At 54.9% G+C, this 9710-nt stretch overlaps 1 long non-coding RNA gene across 1 annotated transcript; it reads left to right on the forward strand.

Moving 5' to 3' along the window:
* The first annotated feature begins 2430 nt into the window (after positions 1 to 2430).
* Positions 2431 to 9497, forward strand: LOC127483679 (uncharacterized). The gene is made up of 2 exons (XR_007910149.2): positions 2431 to 2776; positions 9215 to 9497. It is a non-coding gene; the product is annotated as an uncharacterized lncRNA (long non-coding RNA).
* Positions 9498 to 9710: the final 213 nt, after the last annotated feature.

The following is a 9710-nucleotide window of genomic DNA, read 5'->3' on the forward strand; positions in this document are numbered from 1 at the left end:
GTAGGGGAAAGTCATGGTGACAACCGCCCCACCAACCCACCCGAGGGCCTTTTGCAGTTCCAGTTGCCCCCACCTGCTGGGAGACCAGGAGAGAAGCAACTCCCAGGCCCCAGGAGTGTGTGGGGTCCGAGGGCTGGCCAGCGGGACCTCCGGGACAGAACGTCTCTCCTTGTGTCTCAGGGCCTCGGCCACCCTGAGCTCTCTTTCAGAGCCCTTCTCAGCCCGGCAGCCCTGGCCGCACCCCGGACCCCTCCCTCATTCCCTCCAGGTCAGAGATATTTCAGGAGAGCGCGAGAGCCGCCAGCTCTCACAGGCTCCAGGGGATTCCCGAGATGGTCTCCCGCACCCACCCTGGCCGACAGTCCCTGTCTCCGGCCATTCTAGAAGGCTTGAGGGGACAGAGGTCACCAAGGTCCTCTCGGTGTCCCCAGTGCGCCAGGACCCTAAGGCTGCCTATGCAAAGGCAGAGCAGCGCCCTCCCGGGGGTATCAATCATGGGAGACAGCTGTCCTGGCTGGATCTGCCCACTGTTGGGGCCGCTCAGGCAGGCAGAGACATGTCTGGGAGCCTGAGGCCTCACCTGACCCACTCCGCCCTGTGGCCCGATCCAACTGAGCTCAGCGTCACACAGCACCTGGGAGCGGCTCACCAGCAGACACAGAGGGCACTGAACCTGTGTTCTTCATCACGCTTGCGTGTACACAGACTGAGAACGTGTCAAGGACCCGTATCAGAGAATGGGGTGGAGGGAGGGACTCCCAACTGCAGCTGGACACTGAAGAAAAGGGCCAGACTTTCTCCCCGAACTGTCCCCACCCCCCACCCCCACCCCACACAGGGCCAGACATCCCTAAACACATGGTTTACTTGAATTCACTTAGCCAGCCTGTCTATGGTAGGATGTGAAAGGTGGAAAGACTCTCCTTTGTAGAAATTTATTGTTATTAATTTGAGAGACAGAGATGGTCTATCCACCGGTTCAGTACTCAGATGCCTGCAGCAGCCTGGGCTCCAAAGCCAGGAGCCAGAACTCAAGCTGGGTCTCCCACGTGGGTGGCAGGGACCCAAGTCCTTGAGCCAGCACCTGGTGCTTCCCACAGTGCGCATTGGCAGAACGCTGGAGTCAGAGGAGGAACCAGGACCCGAACCCAGATATTCTGCTAGGGGATGTGGGTGTTGCCTTTACTCCCTGAGTCAAATGCCCACCCCTGAAAAGACTGGCCAGGTGGTATTTACTGGACAGCTACTGTGTCCCTGGCATCAGGCTCAATGCTTTATACACATTGTTTCCTTTCATCCTCACATCAGCCCAGAGGGAGGGAGAGGAACTTAAAAGGACACAAGTGGCCCAGCTGGGGTTCAGTTCCAGGTTTCTATAGTTAGGCCTCTCTCAATTTGCCCTCTCAAAAGTAATTAACTCAGGAATGACTCTGATTCCTTCTATCAGCCAAACAAGGCCTATACAGTTAGCGATGAGGTCGCTCAACCCTGTCACTCCACGAGCAGGAAACTTCGGCCTGGTCCCAGAGTGAGAGTGCCCTGGGCAGCGGGCCAGTCCTTGGAGTGTTAGGGTGGTGCCCCTCCCACACCCCAGCCTGTCTCACAGCCCCAGGAGGACCCCGGCCAGGGAAGGGAGGGCAGGAAAGCTTTGAGCTCTGTCCTCCATGAGAAAAGACAGGCAAGGCAAACAGAAAAGCACACACAGAGACGTGTATAGACCGGCGAAAAACACACACAGCACCTGGACCCAGGCACCCATCGTATCGTTCCTCTCACTGTCCTCGCCACAGCTCCGTTCCACGCCTGCCCCTCGACGTGGCCATACTCTAAATTCCCAGTGCCAAGTGCGGGGCCAGGCAGAGAGCAGGCCATGGAAACGTGCCTGAGGGGCAGAGGATTATGAATGAGTGAAGGAATGCTTCTGTACCGCTAATGCATAACCGCATACGGGCTTTCAATCAACACATTCCTGACGGATCGTTCCCCGGGGACACACACGCTAAAGTCACATGCAGAAACACTTGCATTCACAGAAAAGCCACCTCGCATGTTTACTCCACACAGGCACACACACAGGCGGCCGTCGGGAAAGACAAGGGGGCCTCAAAGACACCCACATTCCCAGGCACGCGCAGAGACGAGGTCACTCACACACATGCAGGAAACACACAAGGACACACTTTGCACGGGGAGCCCTGTGCTCATCAGAAGTGCGGACGCATCCGGGATGAGTCACAGGAGCACACACTGAGGGACTCGGCGAGCCAGCGGTGAAGCTGCGGGCCGAAACAGACAGGGAGGGAGACACTTGTCCACAGAGACCCCGGCCCTCTCTGCCCTCCCCACCCCCTACCCCCTCCTGTTGCCAGGAATGCCTTTTGCAGACCGGCTGGGAACAGCTGCTTCCTCCTCCCTCCTCCGCCGCTCCAGTGCTGGGGCAGAAAAGCAGAGGGTTTGTGCTGGGGAGGCGGGGTGTGCCCCATTCCCCAGGACTTTGCCCTCCGACCTGCCTGCCACCCGGGGCCTGGTCCACCCTCCGCTGGCTGCTGCACTCCGGGCAGTGGAAGAGCCCTCCTGGGCTCCCGTCCCAGTGATTTAGGGGCATCCGGGATCAGTGCTTTTCCAGAGGCCGGCTTCCTGAGGAAATGGCTCAGCCACAAGTCTGATCTCCAAAACAGGCCCGGGATGAAAAAAACACGAAACACACAGGCAGCAGCTCCCGCCCGGAACCCCGACACCATTCCAGCCACGGCGTCCCGCTCCGCAGGAACTGCAGGTCAGGGTTCTCGTCCTGCTTCTGCCTTAACTCTCTGCGTCCACTCGACTTCAGATCTAGCTAGAATGACGTGGGAGCTCAGGTGGCCCGAGCAGGGCCTGGGCCGGGATGAAGGGACTCTGCGCCTAGGAACAGTGGCCAGTGGGGGCCTCTTCGTACCCGATATAGTCATTATTACAAAACACAGGGTTTGTGCGGGCAGCAGCTTGAGGCTGGGGTGCCTGGTGCAGGGGCAAAAAGGAGACTCAGGAGGGAACATTCTGTGCAGGCTGGAGACAGCCAGTGCCCTCTCCCACCCCCTCACGGGGTCCCCCAGGCCTCTGCTGGAGGTAGACTCAGGCCTGCGGCCCCACCCAGCCAGGCAGGCGGACAGACAGGAATATGCTGCTCAGCACAGCTGGCTGGACAGGAGAGACTGTTTATTCTCTCACGTCGGGAACATCGCAGACAATCAGGGGGATTTGGCTGCTGGCAGCCCCTGGATGCAAGGTCTCAAGAACTCAACTTAATCAGAGCAGGCTGATGGCTCGAGCCCTGAGCAGACAGCTGGGGCGGGCGGGAGGGGCCGTCCTTGCCCTGCCCACGGTCAGCGCTGTCTGTGCTTCTGAGCTCACCACCATGCCTTGCAGCCGCGGGGCTACAAAGGTGTCCAGAGCCCACCCCAGAGCTCTGCTTGAACAGACTGGATGTCAGGGGGGATTTCCCAGGATACCGACCTCTGACACCCCAGGGGTCCCTGCTCACCAAACACAGCAAAACAGCTCTGACCCCAGAAAAGGAGCTCTTTTTCCCATCTGCCGGGCCTGGACCACCAAGCCCGGGGCCCTCTTGCTCAGGCAGCCCCTCTGGCTGTGGCCTTGTGCCCACCTGCCTTGCTCATTACCCCGGCTCTGCTGAACCCTGGTTCTGCCTTTTTCTGGTCTCTGTACCTTGCATGAGTCACCCCTCCACGGCTGGCTCCTCTCTGCAGTGCAGATACCAGCGTCTGCCTTGCAAGGCCGTTGCGAGAATTAAATAGTCCTTCAATCCATTTGTCACACGGGGAGCACTCAATAAACACTAGTGCCCGTGCCACTATCCCTCTTCCCGCGTCTGCCCAGACTCTGGTCTTCCTGTAGCTGACACATCCAGTGCGGCTTTGCACCCCAGCCCTGGCCACATCTACCATTGCCACTTCCAGACCTGAGTACCCTGAGAAGTGTCCAAAGTGATCAAGGAGGCACCTTGAACCAGGGTTACAGAAGGTCCCAGAACAACTTGTTTAGTCCATCTCTCACTTTGCACCGATTTAAAATTTTTTAAATTATTTATTTATTTTATTTGAAACAAAGAGAGATCTCTCCCATCCACTGGCTCATTTCCCAAATGCCCATAACAGCCAGGGCTGGGGCACGCTGGAGCCAGAAGCCAGGAACTCCACCCAGGTCTCCCATGTGGGTGGCAAGGATTCAAGTATTTGAGCCATCATCAAGTATTTTGTCTCCCTGCCTCTCAAAATAATTTTCTGATGCATAGTTGATGTCTATTTATACATATATATATATATATATATATATAATTGAGGCAGTGTTTTTAAATCCCTGCAGACCTCTAAGAGGCTGTATGTTATGGGACCGTTTTGGGACAGCCTGCACTTGCTCAAGACTGGTGAAAATGCCTGTTTGAGCCTCATCTACTAATCTGATCTAAAACCAAGCCATCAGTATGCTGTTTATTTTAAATCTAAATAAATAAATAAAGGTTTGGGGTCGGCATTGTAGCATAGTAGGTTAAGCATCCGTCTGCAGTGCAGACATCCCATATGGGCGCTGGTTCTAGTCCTGGCTGCTCCACTTTTTTTTTTTTTTTTTTTTAATTTTTGACAGGCAGAGTGGACAGTGAGAGAGAGAGAGAGACAGAGAGAAAGGTCTTCCTTTTGCCGTTGGTTCACCCTCCAATGGCCGCCACGACTGGCGTGCTGCGGCCGGCGCACCGCGCTGATCCGATGGCAGGAGCCAGGTACTTATCCTGGTCTCCCATGGGGTGCAGGGCCCAAGCACCTGGGCCATCCTCCACTGCACTCCCTGGCCACAGCAGAGAGCTGGCCTGGAAGAGGGGCAACCAGGACAGAATCCGGCGCCCCGACCGGGACTAGAACCCGGTGTGCCGGCGCTGCTAGGCGGAGGATTAGCCTAGTAAGCCACGGCGCCGGCCCTGCTCCACTTCTGATCCAGCTCTCTGCTGTGGCCTGGGAAAGCAGTAGAAGATGGCCCAAGTACTTGGGCCCCTGCACCCACGTGGGAGACCTGAGGGAAGCTCCTGGCTTCGGATTGGTCCAGTTTCAACTGTTGCGGCCATTTGGGGAGTGAACCAGTGGATGGAAGACCTCTCTCTGTCTCTCCTTCTTTCTGTAACTCTGCCTCTCAAGTAAATAAATCAATCTTCTAAAAAATTGTTTTTGTGGGTAAAAAAATGTCTGTCATCCATACCCCCAGTCATTCAGAGTGGCCTTGTCGCATTCCTTCCTGCCCAGTGTCACCAGAGCTGGCCAGAGGGGCCTGGCAGCACCACATGCTGTTTTCTCTGGGGTCCTTCCTTGGCCAGGTGGAGCCAGGAATAAAGTTTGGCTACAGTGGCCCCACCCCATGACCTGGCCAAAGCTCCCCGTGCCTTGAATCTCCAGTAATTTCTCTCTTCTGTCACTTCTCCCCCAACTTATTATTAAACCCTGTTTCTAGAAAAGGCTGTGATATTAGTCATTTACATATGTGTATGAATAAGTTCAAACCAGCCGTTTAACCTCTCTCAGGACCAGTTGCACTCCAAATGAAACAGAGAGCTCTCTGCTGCCCACCCCAAAAGTACCTCTGGTGACAGCAAATGGGACTCCTGACATCAAGCGGCGAGCATCTGACCTTCTCGGAAACCCTCACCCACGGGCCCGACCAGTGCACTTTTTCTCTAACTTCAGGCTCCTTCTACTGCCATCCAACCATCACCACCTATGGCAGGGAAATGTTCTGCATCCTTTCATCCACTTATTCGTTCAACAAACTTTTCTTGAGGGCCCACCACCCCTTAGATACTTGGGTATACAAAGATGACAAGGCTCTCTCTCCTCAAGCAGCTTTCTGTTGAATTTTAATGCAAGAAACATTGACATCACTTCCATACTTTTTTTTAAGATTTATTTTATTTATATGAAAGGCAGAGTTAGAGAGAGAGGAGAGAGACAGAGACTGAGAGAGATCAATCTTCCATCTGCTGGTTCACTCCCCAAATGGCCCACAACGGCCAGAGCTGTACCAGGCTGAAGCCAGGAGCCAGGAGCTTTTTCCGGGTCTCCCACAGGGGTTCAGGGGCCCAAGCACCTGGGCCATCCTCCACTGCTTTCTCAGGCACTTAAGCAGGGAGCTGGATTGGAAGTGGAGCAGCCAGGACTCGAACCAACGTCCATATGGGATGCCGGTGTCAGTCGGAGGCTTCGCCTCCTACGCAGAAGCACTGGTGCCAACCGCCAGATTTCCAACACACGCAAAGCCTAGCTCAGTACGTGGTTCACAGATGCTGCCTCCCGCCTCGGTATGCAGACTCTGCAGTAGAACATTGGAAACTTTCGAAAAACCCTTTCCAGGTAGACCAGGGCGCCAGGCGGTGAGGGTGGAGACGGTGGTTTCTATCTTGCTTTGGAATGTCAATGTCGTGATTTGTTTTGGATGATCCAAATGTCAGGTCAGAGATGCATGCAAAGCAGAGGGGCTTATTCTAACCAGATCAGGGCTAGAGGCAGCCCAGGACACTGTCTCCATGGTGCATAGCCCCAGACAGCCTGGAAACAAACAGAAACCCATCCAGAGAGGGGGGACTGACAAAAGCAAAAACAAACAAAGGCCAAGAGATGGAAAACTCATGAGGTGGGGTAGGGGGTGAGGGGTGGAGGGGAGGGGAGTGAGGAGATATGCGGGTGCTGTAGAGGGGGCTCAGGGAGGGACATGGCCCTGTTTTGGAGTGAGGAGCCTCAGAGTCACCGTGGCAACGGGGCAGGAGTGCGCGCTGACCCTATGCCAACACAAACCTGAGCTCAGCGCCCGGAATGGGCTCTGATGCGATGGGGCCACGTTGTAAAGAAAATATCTGGTCCGGCGCCACAGCTCACTAGGCGCCAGCACACTGGGTTCTAGTCCCGGTCGGGGCGCCGGATTCTGTCCCGGTTGCCCCTCTTCCAGGCCAGCTCTCTGCTGTGGCCTGGGAGTGCAGTGGAGGATGGCCCAAGTCCTTGGGCCCTGCACCCTGTGGGAGACCAGGATAAGCACCTGGCTCCTGCCATCGGATCAGCGCGGTGCGCCGGCCGCGGCGGCCATTGGAGGGTGAACCAACGGCAAAAGGAAGACCTTTCTCTCTGTCTCTCTCTCTCACTGTCCACTCTGCCTGTCAAAAAAAAAAAAAAAAAATATATATATATATATATATATATATATATATCTGAATGGGGCTCTTTACATCACACACAAACCCCCCAGCCTTTCCTGGTTTTTATAGGCAATCAGCTAAATCACTCAGAATCGACAATGAACTGCACCCGCTACTCCACCTCTCTAGTATACACCTGTGCACTTTTCCAAAACCACCTCACCACACCAAGACCCCTTCCCTCTGTGGTGGACACTCATGGCTCCTGGGGCTCTGGTGGCTCCCAGAGGCAGGTACCTCACCTGGGAGAGGCCCACTTGTCACGCCTCTCAAAGCTGACCATGGCATTTAGTGACCGAGGACTGAGGGGGCCACCAGACCAAGACAGGTTCACACCATGTGGGCTCATGTGCCATCAGCCCCCTGGCAAAGCTCTTGGCCCAGTGGGCACTGGTCAGCGAGGAGACTGCCCCTTCCTCCCGCCTCGCCTCTGCACCTGTTTCCCCTTGCCTGGAGCTGCATGGCCTATGGGAACAGAACCGGAGTCTCATTTCAGGGTTGTCTCCTTCCCGCCTGCCCATTCCCAGGTACCCGGAGGCCTCACACTGCCCGCCATTGCACTGATCCAGGGCTGGCTCATCCGTTAGACACAACAGGCACAGTGCCTAAGGCTCACATTAGGAAAATGCTTCATTTCCTTTCGAATCAGAAGGAAAAAATGAACTCTTAAGTGGAACAAAATGTTTTAGCACATAATACTAATATATTCATATTTACACCGATGCAGTCATCAAAGAGTTTTAAACACTTTCTTCATGGAGGGCGGGCAGCTCACAAAAGCAAGGGTGCGTCCTGTGGCCCTGCCTCAGTCTTCCCTCCAAGTCTCCATGGTTTCCTTCCCCCACAGCAACACTCACCTGGGGGCAGGCATCACTTAAAAATGCCAGCTAAGATGTCTGCACCCCATGTTGGAGTGCTTACACTTGAGTCCCAGTTCCACTCCCCATTCCCACTTCCTGCTAATATGCGCCACAGGAGCCAGCAGAGATGGTTCAAGTAATCGGGCTCCTGCCACCCACGTGGGAGATCTGGATTGAGTTCTCAGTCCCACCTGCTGCAGGCTTCTAGGGAGTGAACCAGCAGATGGAAATGCTCTCTCTTCTCTCTCCATCTCTCTCTGCCTCTCAAAGGGTGGGGGCAGCACTGTGGTGTAGCGGGCTAGGCCTCTGCCTGTGGCACCATCGGTTCCCCATATGGACTTCGGTTCAAGCCCTGGCTGTTCCTCTTCTGATCCAGCTCCCTGCTAATGCACCTGAGAAAACAGTAGAAGATGGTCCAAGTGCTTGGGCCTTTGCACCATCGTGGGAGACCGGGAAAAAGCTCCTGGCTCCTGATTGGCCCAGCTCTGGCTGTCGCGACCACTTGGGGAGTGAATCAATGATGCAAGACCTTTCTGCCTCTTAAATACATAAATAATTTTTTTAAAACACCTATCAGCTCAGTTTGATATAAATATTGCCTGAATCAGGACCCATTACCCAGCTGTGCTCTACAGCTGCAAGCCCATATGCAGCATTCAAGCCAGAGCAGGGGTTCTTTTTTTTTCTTAAGACTTATTTGGAAGACCATCATCCATTGCTTTCCCAGGTGCGTTAGCAGGGAGCTGGATATCAAGTGCTGCAGCCAGGACCGGAACCAGCCCTCAGATAGGGGTTGCCGGGTGTTGCAAGAAAGGGTTTAACCCCCCACGCCACAGTGCCGGCCCCCAGAGCAGGGGTCTCGGAGAAATGAGAACACCTTGACACTGCACGAACTTCCTGTCCATGCACTCAGGGCTTGCCCACATCCCTCTATGGAACTGCACTGAACCTGCTCCCCCGAGTTTGCCAATCACCCACTCAGTGAATCTAGCAGACACCCCTCCAGGGGGGCCCCGGCCGCTCGGCTGTGTTTGCCGCTGCCCAGCCAGCCCTCCCCTTTGGCTCCCGGACACCTGGCCGCTGGTTTTCTTCTGCCTCTCTGAACACCCCTGCTTCTTCTCTGTTGCAGGCCTTTACTCTCTACTGAGTCATTAAAACCAATAATAATAAGAGCAGTAAAGCTGCCACCTGCAACGCTGCCATCCCATATGGGCACCTGTTCGAGTCCTGGCTGCTCCACTTCCGATCCAGCTCCCTGCTAATGGCCTGGGAAAGCAGTGGAAGATGCCCCAAGTGCTTGGGCCTCTGCACCCACGTAGGAGACCCAGACACAAAGGGAAGATCTGTCTCTCTGTCTCTGTAACTCTTTCAAATAAATAAATCTTAAAGAAAACAAAAACAAAACCAGAAAACTGCTCATGACATTGCCCACTGCTTTTCAGGTCTCTCCAAATGCAGTCTCTGCCACCTCTCCCAGCCCAATTTCTGACCACTGCCTTTTCCTTTGTGACTGTCTAGGTCTTTGCATTGCTGGTCCGACTGCCTGCAACACTTGGCATGCACTTCTCAGCCTACAGCTGATTCCCCTTTCACTTCAGGAGGTAGGAGGGTGTTGGTTATGGGAG

This window comes from Oryctolagus cuniculus, chromosome 12 (genome assembly GCF_964237555.1).
Source record: "Oryctolagus cuniculus chromosome 12, mOryCun1.1, whole genome shotgun sequence".
Taxonomy (NCBI): Eukaryota; Metazoa; Chordata; class Mammalia; order Lagomorpha; family Leporidae; genus Oryctolagus; species Oryctolagus cuniculus.